The sequence below is a fragment of the Pleurodeles waltl genome, chromosome 3_1, assembly GCF_031143425.1.
Source record: "Pleurodeles waltl isolate 20211129_DDA chromosome 3_1, aPleWal1.hap1.20221129, whole genome shotgun sequence".
Taxonomy (NCBI): Eukaryota; Metazoa; Chordata; class Amphibia; order Caudata; family Salamandridae; genus Pleurodeles; species Pleurodeles waltl.
The window spans coordinates 1,401,428,345-1,401,441,798 of record NC_090440.1 but is presented as its reverse complement, the minus strand read 5'-3'; the positions used below and the strand labels follow the sequence as shown (position 1 = coordinate 1,401,441,798).

General features: G+C 47.2%; 1 long non-coding RNA gene across 1 annotated transcript in view; it reads left to right on the top strand.

Annotated features, from left to right (window-relative positions):
• LOC138283360 (uncharacterized) overlaps nucleotides 1–12,952 on the top strand; it is an 80,105-nt gene extending 67,153 nt beyond the window's left edge. The window contains exons 2-3 of the long non-coding RNA XR_011201217.1: nucleotides 7,615–7,719; nucleotides 12,853–12,952. This is a non-coding gene — a long non-coding RNA (uncharacterized lncRNA). The remainder of the gene's footprint in view (nucleotides 1–7,614; nucleotides 7,720–12,852) is intronic.
• Nucleotides 12,953–13,454: the final 502 nt, after the last annotated feature.

The following is a 13,454-nucleotide window of genomic DNA, read 5'->3' as shown; positions in this document are numbered from 1 at the left end:
CTCAACTTCGTTAAATTTCGGTAGGTCAAACCTGACAAAATTTAACAGGGCAAACCATGTGGTATGTACTGTACCATGGGGATTTTGGTTCATTAAACACTAAAATCTGCATGTTTTTCCCCACCAACCTGTAATAGGTGTTATTTATCACATTTATCTCACACGTAGCACCTAAACTCGTTATCAGGGCCTCAATCTCTTGATTTAGTGCTCTGTTTTTACCACATGAACCTGGTGGTAAGATTGAGTGTGTGCTGAGGAGGTGCTAAATAACATTTGTTAATGCCTAAATTGTTGTCCGCTACACATACATTTTTTCCACATGCCGGCTATCATGAGTGGATTGAATAGATTTGCAAAGATTACAACACTGAATCACCTGGGACACTCCTTACATAAATTTGAAAACAGGGACTATTTCTCTTTCTTCTCAGTTTTGTCTCCAATTTTGCTAAGCTATGCAAGAGTACATCCAAGAATTTTGTGGCTGATCATGGTACCACCAATGTCCTGTAAGGTGCTCCCCTTCATTACAAAGGCTTTAGGAATTTATTTTAAAAAACTCAAAGAAGCTTTTTGACCCCTTTACTGGGAATATGATTGTGCTATTCTCCTCGAACCTGGTACGACCGTTCCATTTAGAAGAATCTACTCCCTCTCAAAGTCAGAGAGGAAGGTGTTGAGTCAATACCTTGAGAAAATCTCCAAAATGGTCTCATTGCTTAGTCCTCTTCACCTGGTGGGGCTCCACTATTCTTTGTGCTAAAACATTCCAATGAACTGTGACCTTGTAAAGACTTTAGAGGTTTAAACAAAGTAACCATCAAGGACAGGTGCAAAATTGTTTACAAAATGTGATCTTTCTGAGGCCTATTCTTACAGATCAAAGATGGTGTCACGTTTGCACGCTTCTTACCACTGCAGTCTGCAAGTCTCGGGCACCACCTGGTTTCTTGCTTGATCTGGATTGGCCAAGATTAGGACGACCCCTTCCAGTAGCCATGATGCTGCTGACGATACTACTTCTAGCAGGCTGTACACTCCAGAGAAAAAACTCAAAATATGGGGTAAAAACCTCAGACCACAGGAACTCCTGAGACGAGGCAAAAAGAGAAGCAGAAAGAACTTAAAATCAGGAACAACAAACCTGCAGGCAAAAAACTGAATAGCGGTCCAGAGTCACTGGGAGCAGGAGCGAGGATCACCACCACCACGTAAGTGTTTGCAATACAAGGAAAAGAAGACCTTCTGTGCTCTTTGTAGGAGGCTGGACTGGCTTGTAGTGAGTACCAAGGGGTACTTACACCTTGCACCAGGCCCAGGTATCCCTTATTAGTGTATAGGGTGTCTAGCAGCTTAGGCTGATAGATAATGGTAGCTTAGCAGAGCAGCTTAGGCTGAACTAGATGACGAGTGAAGCTCCTACAGTACCACTAGTGTCATATGCACAATATCATAAGAAAACACAATACACAGTTATACTAAAAATAAAGGTACTTTATTTTTATGACAATATGCCAAAGTATCTCAGTGAGTACCCTCAGTATGAGGATAGCAAATATACACAAGATATATGTACACAATACCAAAAATATGCAGTATAGTATTAGAAAACAGTGCAAACAATGTATAGTTACAATAGGATGCAATGGGGACACATAGGGATAGGGGCAACACAAACCATATACTCCAAAAGTGGAATGCGAACCACGAATGGACCCCAAACCTATGTGACCTTGTAGAGGGTCGCTGGGACTGTAAGAAAACAGCGAGGGTTAGAAAAATAGCCCACCCAAAGACCATGAAAAGTGAGTGCAAAGTGCACTAAAGTTCCCCAAAGAGCACAGAAGTCGTGGTAGGGGAATTCTGCAGGAAAGACACAAACCAGCAATGCAACAACAATGGATTTCCATACGAGAGTACCTGTGGAACAAGGGGACCAAGTCCAAAAGTCACGATCAAGTCGAGAGTGGGCAGATGCCCCAGATGTGGGTGCAAAGAAGCTGCTACTGGACAGTAGAAGCTGAGGATTCTGCAAGAACGACAAGGGCTAGAAACTTCCCCTTTTGAGGATGGATGTCCCACGTCGTGAAGAGTCGTGCAGAAGTATTTTCCTGAAGAAAGACTGCAAACAAGCCTTGCTAGCTGCAAGTCGTGCGGTTAGGGTTTTTGGATGCTGCTGTGGTCCAGGAGGGACCAGCATGTCGCCAATTGCGTCAGGGGACAGAGGAGGCACCCAGCAAGACAAGGAGCTCTCTCAGAAGCAGGCAGAACCCGCAGAAGTGCCGGAACAGGCACTAAAAAGAGGAGTGAAATGGTGCTCACCCGAAGTTGCACAAAGGAGTCCCACACTGCTGGAGGACAACTTAGGAGGTCGTGCAATGCAGGTTAGAGTGCCGTGGACCCAGGCTTGGCTGTGCACAAAGGATTTCCGTCGGAAGTGCACAGCGGCTGGAGTAGCTGCAAAAGACGCGGTTCCCAGCAATGCAGTCTGGCGTGGGGAGGCAAGGACTTACCTCCACCAAACTTGGACTGAAGAGTCACTAGACTGTGGGAGTCACTTGGACAGAGTTGGTGGATTCAAGGGACCTCGCTCGTCGTGCTGAGAGGAGACCCAGGGGACCGGTGATGCAGTTCTTTGGTGCCTGCGGTAGCAGGGGGATGATTCCGTCGACCCACGGGAGATTTCTTTGGAGCTTCTAGTGCAGAGAGGAGGCAGACTACCCCCACAGCATGCACCACCAGGAAAACAGTCGAGAAGGCGGCAGGATCAGCGTTACAGAGTTGCAGTAGTAGTCTTCGCTACTTTGTTGCAGTTTTGCAGGCTTCCAGCGTGGTCAGCAGTCGATTCCTTGGCAGAAGGTGAAGAGAGAGATGCAGAGGAACTCTGATGAGCTCTTGCATTCGTTATCTAAGGAAATCCCCAAAGCAGAGACCCTAAATAGCCAGAAAAGAGGGTTTGGCTACTTAGGAGAGAAGATAGGCTGGCAACACCTGAAGGAGCCTATCAGAAGGAGTCTCTGACGTCACCTGCTGGCCCTGGCCACTCAGAGCAGTCCAGTGTGCCAGCAGCACCTCTGTTTCCAAGATGGCAGAGGTCTGGAGCACACTGGAGGAGCTCTGGGCACCTACCAGGGGAGGTGCAGGTTAGGGGAGTGGTCACTCCCCTTTCCTTTGTCCAGTTTCGCGCCAGAGCAGGGCTGAGGGGTCCCTGAACCGGTGTAGACTGGCTTATGCAGAAATGGCCACCATCTATGCCCATGAAAGCATTTCCAGAGGCTGGGGGAGGCTACTCCTCCCCAGCCCTGCTCCTTTTTACAATGGGAGAGGGTGTAACACCCTCTCTCGGAGGAAGTCCTTTGTTCTGCCATCCTGGGCCAAGCCTGGTTGATCCCAGGAGGGCAGAAGCCTGTCTGAGGGGTTGGCAGCAGCAGCAGCTGCAGTGAAACCCCGAGAAAGGCAGTTTGGCAGTACCAGGGTCTGTGCTAGAGACCCGTGGGATCATGGGATTGTGCCAACAATGCCAGGATGGCATAGAGGGGGCAATTCCATGATCTTAGACATGTTACATGGCCATATTCGGAGTTACCATTGTGAAGCTACACATAGGTAGTGACCTATATGTAGTGCACGCGTGTAATGGTGTCCCCGTACTCACAAAGTACGGGGAATTGGCCCTGAACAATGTGGGGGCACCTTGGCTAGTGCCAGGGTGCCCACACACTAAGTAAGTTTGCACCCAACCTTTACCAGGTAAAGGTTAGACATATAGGTGACTTATAAGTTACTTAAGTGCAGTGTAAAATGGCTGTGAAATAACGTGGACGTTATTTCACTCAGGCTGCAGTGGCAGGCCTGTGTAAGAATTGTCAGAGCTCCCTATGGGTGGCAAAAGAAATGCTGCAGCCCATAGGGATCTCCTGGAACCCCAATACCCTGGGTACCTCAGTACCATATACTAGGGAATTATAAGGGTGTTCCAGTATGCCAATGTAAATTGGTAAAATTGGTCACTAGCCTGTTAGTGACAATTTGAAAGAAATGAGAGAGCATAACCACTGAGGTTCTGGATAGCAGAGCCTCAGTGAGACAGTTAGCCATAACACAGGTAACACATTCAGGCACACTTATGAGCACTGGGGCCCTGGCTGGCAGGGTCCCAGTGACACATACAACTAAAACAACATATATACAGTGAAAAATGGGGGTAACATGCCAGGCAAGATGGTACTTTCCTACACAACCCCCCCCCCCCCAAACGAAGGACAATAAGACTAGCCATGACCTGATGAGTCTTCATTGTCTAAGTGGAAATATCTGGAGAGTCCATCTGCATTGGAGTGGGTACTTCCAGGTCTATGTTCCACTGTATAGTCCATTCCCTGTAGGGATATGGACCACCTCAACAATTTAGGATTTTCACCTTTCATTTGTTTTAGCCAAAGTAGAGGTTTGTGGTCTGTCTGAACAATGAAGTGAGTGCCAAACAGGTATGGCCTCAACTTCTTCAGTGCCCAGACCACAGCAAAGGCCTCCCTCTCTATGGCAGACCAACGCTTTTCTCTATGGGTCAACCTCCTGCTGATAAAAGCAACAGGTTGATCCTGGCCCTCAGAATTAAGTTCTGAAAGGACTGACCCTACCCCTAATTCAGATGCATCAGTTTGGACAATGAATTTCTTGGAGTAACAGGGGCTTTTCAGGACAGGTGCAGAGCACATGGCCTGCTTCAGCTCCTCAAAAGCTTTCTGACAGTTTGCTGTCCATAATACCTTCTTAGGCATTTTCTTTGAAGTGAGGTCATTAAGAGGGGCTGCAATGGAGCCATAGTTCTTTATGAACCTCCTATAGTACCCAGTGAGGCCTAAAAAGGCTCTCACCTGAGTCTGAGTAGTAGGGGGAATCCAATCTATAATGGTTTGGATTTTCCCCTGAAGTGGTGCAATCTGTTCTCCACCAACCAGGTGTCCCAGATAAACCACCTTCCCCTGCCCTACCTGGCACTTTGAAGCCTTGATAGTGAGGCCTGCCTTTTGCAGGGCCTCCAAAACTTTCCATAGGTGGACCAGGTGATCATCCCAGCTGGAGCTAAAGACAGCTATATCATCTAGATATGCTGCACTAAAAGCTTCCAGCCCTTGCAGGACTGTATTCACCAACCTTTGAAAAGTGGCAGGTGCATTTTTCAATCCAAAAGGCATTACTGTGAATTGGTAATGGCCTCCAATGGTTGAAAATGCAGTTTTTGCTTTTGCATCTTCTGATAACTTGATCTGCCAATACCCTGCAGTCAAGTCAAAAGTGCTTAGATACTTGGCAGATGCCAGTGTATCTATGAGCTCATCTGCCCTGGGTATAGGGTGAGCATCACTTTTGGTTACCTGGTTGAGACCTCTGTAGTCTACACAAAACCGCATTTCCTTCTTTCCATCCTTGGAATGAGGTTTTGGTACAAGTACCACAGGAGAGACCCATGGAATTTCAGAGTGCTCAACCACTCCCAGTTCAAGCATTTTCTGCACCTTTTGCTTTATGCAGTCTCTGACATGGTCAGGCTGCCTATAGATCTTACTTTTGACAGGCAAGCTGTCTCCAGTATCTATAGTGTGCTCACACCAAGAAGTGGTACCTGGAACAGTAGAGAAGAGTTCAGAAAACTGACCCAGGAGATTTATGCAGTGGTCTTTTTGCTCAGCAGTAAGACAATCTGCCAAAACTACACCTTCCACTAGATCATCTTGTTCTGTGGAAGAGAAGATATCAGGGAGAGGGTCACTCTCTTCTTCCTGTCCCTCATCAGTTCCCATGAGCAGGGTGAGATCAGCCCTGTCATAGTAGGGTTTCAGGCGATTGACATGGAGCACCCTAAGGGGACTCCTGGCAGTGCCTAAGTCAACTAAGTAGGTGACTTCACCCTTTTTCTCAACAATTGTGTGGGGTCCACTCCATTTATCTTGGAGTGCTCTTGGGGCCACAGGCTCCAAGACCCACACTTTCTGCCCTGGTTGGTACTGAGCCAAAACAGCCTTCAGGTCATGCCATTGCTTTTGGAGCTCCTGGCTGGCCTGAAGGTTTTTACTGGCCTTTTTCATGTACTCCATCCTTGATCTGAGGCCAAGTACATAGTCCACTATGTCTTGCTTTGGAGCTTTTAAAGGTTGTTCCCAACCCTCCTTAACAAGTGTTAGAGGACCTCTCACAGGGAGACCAAATAGGAGTTCAAAGGGGCTGAAGCCCACTCCTTTTTGGGGTACCTCCCTGTAAGCAAAAAGGAGGCATGGTAAAAGGATATCCCATCTCCTGCGGAGTTTTTCTGGGAGTCCCATAATCATGCCTTTGAGAGTTTTGTTACATCTCTCCACCAGTCCATTTGTTTGTGGATGATAGGGTGTAGTGAACTTGTATGTCACACCACACTCCTTCCCCATGGCCTTTAAGTAAGCAGATATGAAATTGCTTCCCCTGTCTGATACCACCTGTTTTGGGAAGCCCACCCTGGAAAAGATTCCCAGGAGGGCCTTTGCAACTGCAGGAGCTGTAGTGGTCCTTAGAGGAATTGCTTTAGGATATCTAGTGGCATGGTCCACTACCACCAAGATAAACCTATTGCCTGAAGCAGTAGGAGTGTCAAGGGGGCCAACTATGTCAACCCCTACCCTTTCAAAGGGAACCCCAACCACAGGCAGTGGAATAAGGGGTGCCTTTGGAGTGCCACCTGTCTTGCCACTGGCTTGATAGGTTTCACAGGACTTACAAAATTCCTTTGTGTCCTCTGACATTCTAGGCCAATGAAACAAGGGAACAAGCCTGTCCCAAGTTTTCATTTGCCCCAAATGTCCAGCTAAGGGAATGTCGTGGGCTAGAGTTAGGAGGAACTTTCTGTACTCCTGAGGAATCACCAATCTCCTGGCAGCTCCAGGGTTTGGATCCCTTGCTTCAGTGTACAAGAGGTTGTCCTCCCAGTAAACTCTGTGAGAGTCACTGACATCCCCATTTGCTTGTTTGACAGCTTGCTTTCTTAGACCCTCTAGTGTGGGATAGGTCTGCTATGCCACACTCTGCTCCTCCCTGGCAGGCCCCCCTTCACCCAAAAGCTCAGCAGTGTCTGCTTCCAGCTCCTCTGGTGTAGGTTCTGCACAGGGTGGAAATTCTTCTTCCTCAGAAGTAGAATCCACTGTAGAGGGAGGGATAGTAGGTAGTGCTTTACTTCTACTAGCCCTAGCTTTAGGGAGCACTTGGTCCATTGTTCCAGGATCCAAGTCACCCTGTCCTTTTTGCTTTTTGGCCTGAGTCCTGGTTAAAGCAAAAATATGCCCTGGAATGCCCAGCATTGCTGCATGGGCCTCCAACTCCACATCTGACCAAGCTGATGTCTCTAAATCATTTCCAAGTAGACAGTCTACAGGTAAATCTGAGGCAACCTGTAGTGGGTTCTTTATCCCAATTTAGAGGAGATATTGGAATAAGGTGACAGTCGTAGGAAGTGAGGGGTATTTAATTTATTCGTACTCTGTTTTAAGACGGAATTTCTATCTGTTGTTTCTTGTTCACAATGATAGTCCGCTTTTAGTCCAAAAAAAATAAAATAAAAACAAAATCCCTTTTCTCTTTCAGGGTTTCTGTGGCAGTCCGGGTGTGGTCCAGCTTTGGAAAGGGATCCGATCTTCCCATACGGCAGTGGCCCAGGTTCTCGAAAGAAATTAAAGAAGGAAAAAACAGGTAAGTGGGGAATAAGATAATATATATATTGGGTTAGTAGGGTGGTGGGGAATAGGTAGAAGTGAAGGGAGGTGAGGGATAACTTTTCTTTCCTTTGTGTTTCTTCTCAGGTGTTTTCTCTTAAGTTCCCTTTCTTTTCTTATAAAGTACTTTAGCTGTATGGGTCTCCCTGGTGTTAGAGTTATTTTAGGGTTTTCTTTTAAAGGATCTCCCCTTCTCTACAACACCTCTCTCTTCTCCCCTTATTCCCCCGTATTCCCCATAACCACCCTGAACCAAACCCCCAGTTGCGGTACAAACGTACCTGTGGTGGCCACGCCCCACCAGGGATGCGGCCGGCTTTCTGTCAGTCTCCCAACTTCTCTGGGACAGGGTCGGGAGGTCCCCTGAGCTTTTCCGTTTTCCGTTCTGTTCTCTGTGGGCTCTTCCCTCCTACTGCGGGTCCCTCGTTGTCGGTGCTCTGTGTTCGTGGTTCTTTCTCCTGTCGCGTTCCTCTCACGTCTGTTTCCGTCTCCTCCCCTTTCTCCTTTTCGGGTCCGTCTTTTCTTTCGGTCCCTCTCCAGACGCAGAAGGCGTCTGACGTCATACCCCAGAGCCCCTCTGGGGTGCCCCGGGGGTATGCTTCTGCGGCAGCCGTACTCTCTGGGGAACCGGCGTCGGGAGACATCCGGTTACACATCCCCTCCCTCGAATGGGGCTGTTCGAGACCCAAAGGTCCCGGGAACCGGGACAGATAGTCAGCCTGTCCCATAAGATCACCAGGGAGATGGCAAACCTGGAAGGAGAAAGGTTGAAGCTCCTTAAACCATCTCAGAATGCGATTGTTTGTATCTTTATACTTCGAGAGCCAGGCAAGGGGAGCGTGATCCGTATATAATAGAAAGGGTCTCCCTAAGAGGTAATATTGAAGGCTTTCAATCGCCCACTTAATGGCGAGACACTCACGTTCTATAATGGGATATTTCTGTTCCCTGGGAAAAAGCTTACGACTAATAAAGACCATTGGATGGCTTATATTGCTTTCATCCTTCTGAAAAAGCACGGCTCCCAGACCTACGTCGGAGGCATCAGTTTGAAGGTGAAAGGGGACATCAAACTCAGGACATTTTAAAATCGGTTGGGTAGTGAGACATCTTTGTAGGGTATGGTAACTATGGTATTGAGCCGGGTTTAGATTTGTGATATTTTTGGGTTGGCCTTTTCTTAGGAGGTCGGTCAGGGGGGCGGCCAAGGTGGAATAGTGTGGTATAAATCTTCGATAGTATCCCACTAGGCCTAAAAAGGAACGGACTTCCTTTTTCGTGGTGGTAGTATTTATGCGTAGGATGGCTTCAACTTTATTCATTTGTGGTCTAAGTATACCTTTTCCTATGTGATAACCTAGGTACGAGATATCATTAAAGGCCAGTCGGCTTTTGGAGGCGTTGGCTGTCAGTCCAGCCCTTCGTAATGCTGTAAAGATTTTGTCTAGATGCGTCAAATGGTCCTCCCAATTCTCGCTAAAAATAACAATATCATCCAGATATGCAGCATCATATCTGGTATGAGGTCGTAGAATGGTGTCGATGAGCCGTTGGAAGGTGGCGGGTGCCCCATGTAACCCGAAAGGGAGAACATTAAAATGATATAGTCCTGAGGGAGTAGAGAAGGCCGTTTTTTCTTTATCTTCTGGTGCCAAAGGAATCTGCCAGTATCCTTTGGTCAAGTCGAGGGTAGACATGTACTTAGCTTTTCCCAATTTTTCTAAGAGTTCGTCTACCCTGGGAAGGGGATACGTGTCAAACTGGGATACGGAATTGACTCTTCTGAAGTCAATACAAAAACGTATAGACCCATCTGGTTTTGGTACTAATACCACCGGTAAACACCAAGGACTTTGGGAAGGTTCTATAATGTCCAGGTCTAACATTTTTTCTATTTCACTTTCTACCAGAACCTTTCTAGCTTCAGGGATACAGTAAGGTCGTAACCGTACTATCTTACCAGGTTGTGTTATGATTTGGTGATGTACCAACTTGGTTCTACCGGGTATCGAGGAGAACACATGGGTATGATCATTGAGGAGTTGGGTTAATTGTCTGCTCTGTTGAATCGAGATTTCTGTATTTATTGGAGGCATCTCGTTTCCGCTAGGACTATCAGTGGGGCACCACCCTATCTCCAATTACTTAACCGTGTTAACTAGATATCCCCGGTTCTGGTCTCCCAGTGGCTCTTCCCATCGTTTTAACAAATTAACATGAAAGATCTGCGACCTATTGGGACTGTCTGTGAGTTGAATCTTATAGGTCACGGGTGTTACCACTCCTATCACTTTATATGGACCCTGCCACTTTGCTAATAGTTTGTTGTCGGAACTCGGGAGAAGCACTAACACCTTATCTCCTACGGAAAAAGTCCTTAATTGAGTATTCCTGTCGTAATATCTCTTCTGCTTATCTTGAGCCTTCTCCATATGTTCCCTTACGTTTTCCCACGCTGTTTGTAGGCAGGATTTTAATTCACGGGTATACTCCAAGATGGACTTTTCCCCATCCTCCTCCTCCCATAACTCAGCTGCCATGTCTAATAAGGTTCTGGGCTGCCGTCCGAACAATAATTCAAATGGACTATGGCCCGTAGAAGCTTGTTCATGGGTCCTGATAGCGTATAATACTAACAGGAGTTTCCTATCCCAGTCTTTACCTGACTCTGAAATAGATTTCTTTAGGAGAGTTTTCAGCGTGCGGTTATATCGTTCCACCAAGCCATCCGTCTGTGGATGATAAACCGACGTCCGCAACTGTTTGATCCCTAGAAGTTGACATATCTGTGTCATCAAGTTGGACATGAACTGGGTACCTTGGTCTGTTAAGATTTCTCGGGGAAAACCTATTCGGGAGAAGAACCCTATCATGGCGTGGGCAACACTCTTGGTGTTAATACTGGTAAGGTGGACGGCCTCGGGATATCTGGTGGCGTAGTCTACTAATACGAGTACATAACGGTAGCCTCTAGAAGACGGTAGGAGAGGGCCTACAATGTCCATTCCTATTCTTGAAAAAGGGATGTCAATAATGGGAAGGGGCTGCAAGGGGGCTCTTCTCTTTGAACCAGGATCAATCATTTGACATTTAGGACACTGCTGACAGAATCTCCTAATCTGTGAAAAGACCCCCGGCCAGTAGAACTTCCTCAACAAATACTCTTCCGTTTTCTCCCTCCCATAGTGACCCCCCCCTGGCTGACTGTGGGCTAGGTGTAGGACTTGTTGCCTATAAAGCTCGGGAACTAACAACTGCTTCTTTTCTTCGTTGTTATTGCCAGTGACCCGATATAACAGATTTTTAATTATCGTGAAAGATGGACCCTTATCTTGGAGAGTTCGGGGTCGTGCACTCTTCCAGGCATGGACCAGACTCGGATCTTCTCTTTGACAATTACGGAATGGGGGAAGGTCAGTAAGGGTAAGGACCTGTGTAATTACCCTATCGGGACTCGAGTTTTCATGCACGTAGATTTTTCTTGTTTCTCTTTTTTCTTTTCGGGAGGGTTTGTATCGAACCACCGGAGGTGGTATAGGTACGTTAGAGAAAGGAGCACTTTTCCACCAGGTACTCATATCCTCAGAATTTCTTGTACTATCAAGAAGGTTCGAGAAGTCTGTGAAATCAGTCCCTATAATAGCTTCTTCAACTAGTCGTTCCACCACCCCATCCTTATGGGGATCACTTTTCCTTCCCAGGATAGGGTTGTCCATATTAGGGGATATTCTCTTGTTTCTCCATGAATACAACAAATGGATACAGTAAGCCCTGAAGTAAAGGAAGGGCTACCTAGTAGATCAGCTCGGATTACGGACTGACTGCACCCTGAGTCGATGAGGGCCACAGTTGTTCTTCCATTGATAACAAGTCTCTTTTTATATTGGGTTTCTTTTCCCCCTGTATAGAAGACTCTCCCCCTAGTTACTCCTATTTCCATTGGTTCTGTTTTTTCTGTTTTCAGGGGGCAAAGCCGGGCGATATGTCCCCACTCTCCACAGCTAAAACACTGTGGTTGCTGCATATATGGTCTTTCAAGTCCTCGTGGTTTTCCCGGGTCCTCAGTTGTTCTTCGCCCCAGGGATGAGGATGGTCCGGGGCTCTGTCGGATGGGGTTAGGCATTTGCCGTAAGGGAGGGACTTTGAACTCGAGGGAGCGGTGAAAGGCACAGGCTAACTCAATGGTGGTGTTAGTGTCTGGGCTTGGGTGCTGCTTGATCCAGTTACGCGTGTTGGTGGGTAGGGCGTCTAGATATTGTTCTAGGAGGACAACCTCAATGATATCTTCCCTATTAGTCCCAATGGGGCCTAACCATTTGAGACCCAAATCTTTAATCCGGAAGTATAGGGCCCGGGGGTTCTCGGAGGGTCCCCATTTGGCTTTTCTAAACCGGACCCGGTAGTGTTCTGTATCAAAACCCACCCGCTCCAGGATGCTCTTTTTAATGTCCTGATAGGGAGCTGTTCCGCCGGGGTTTACCGCTTGATAAGCCGCTTGGAGGGTTCCTGTTAATAACGGAGCGATATATTGGCCCCATCTATCCTGGGGCCAGGTGGCAGAAGTGGCAACCCGCTCAAAATTGGTGAAAAAGGCATCCGGGTCTTCGCCTTCCTGATATCGCTGTAGGACCGAGCTGGGCACATTCGGATGCACCCGGGTGGCTGCAATCGTATCCGTGAGATTTTTGATTGCATTCTCATGTACCAATTGATTGTTGGCCATGATAGTGGCCTGACTTTTAAGGGCGCTTTGTAGGGCCTCCCTTTCTACTTTAGCATCCTTCTGTTGCTCTTCCCACACAATTTGCAGATGCCTCTGTCCCTCGGCTAACTGCTGCATCATATCGGATATCGTGGGCGTACCCTCCATGGTTATAGATTACCTGTCGTCGTTCCAATATCCCACTTCTGACACCACTGTAGTGGGTTCTTTATCCCAATTTAGAGGAGATATTGGAATAAGGTGACAGGCGTAGGAAGTGAGGGGTATTTAATTTATTCGTACTCTGTTTTAAGACGGAATTTCTATCTGTTGTTTCTTGTTCACAATGATAGTCCGCTTTTAGTCCAAAAAAAAGAAAATAAAAACAAAATCCCTTTTCTCTTTCAGGGTTTCTGTGGCAGTCCGGGTGTGGTCCAGCTTTGGAAAGGGATCCGATCTTCCCATACGGCAGTGGCCCAGGTTCTCGAAAGAAATGAAAGAAGGAAAAAACAGGTAAGTGGGGAATAAGATAATATATATATTGGGTTAGTAGGGTGGTGGGGAATAGGTAGAAGTGAAGGGAGGTGAGGGATAACTTTTCTGTCCTTTGTGTTTCTTCTCAGGTGTTTTCTCTTAAGTTCCCTTTCTTTTCTTATAAAGTACTTTAGCTGTATGGGTCTCCGTGGCGTTAGAGTTATTTTAGGGTTTTCTTTTAAAGGATCTCCCCTTCTCTACAACACCTCTCTCTTCTCCCCTTATTCCCCCGTATTCCCCATAACCACCCTGAACCAAACCCCCAGTTGCGGTACAAATGTACCTGTGGTGGCCACGCCCCTCCAGGGACGCGTCCGGCTTTCTGTCAGTCTCCCGACTTCTCTGGGACAGGGTCGGGAGGTCCCCTGAGCTTTTCCGTTTTCCGTTCTGTTCTCTGTGGGCTCTTCCCTCCTACTGCAGGTCCCTCGTTGTCGGTGCTCCGTGTTCGTGGTTCTTTCTCCTGTCGCGTTCCTCTC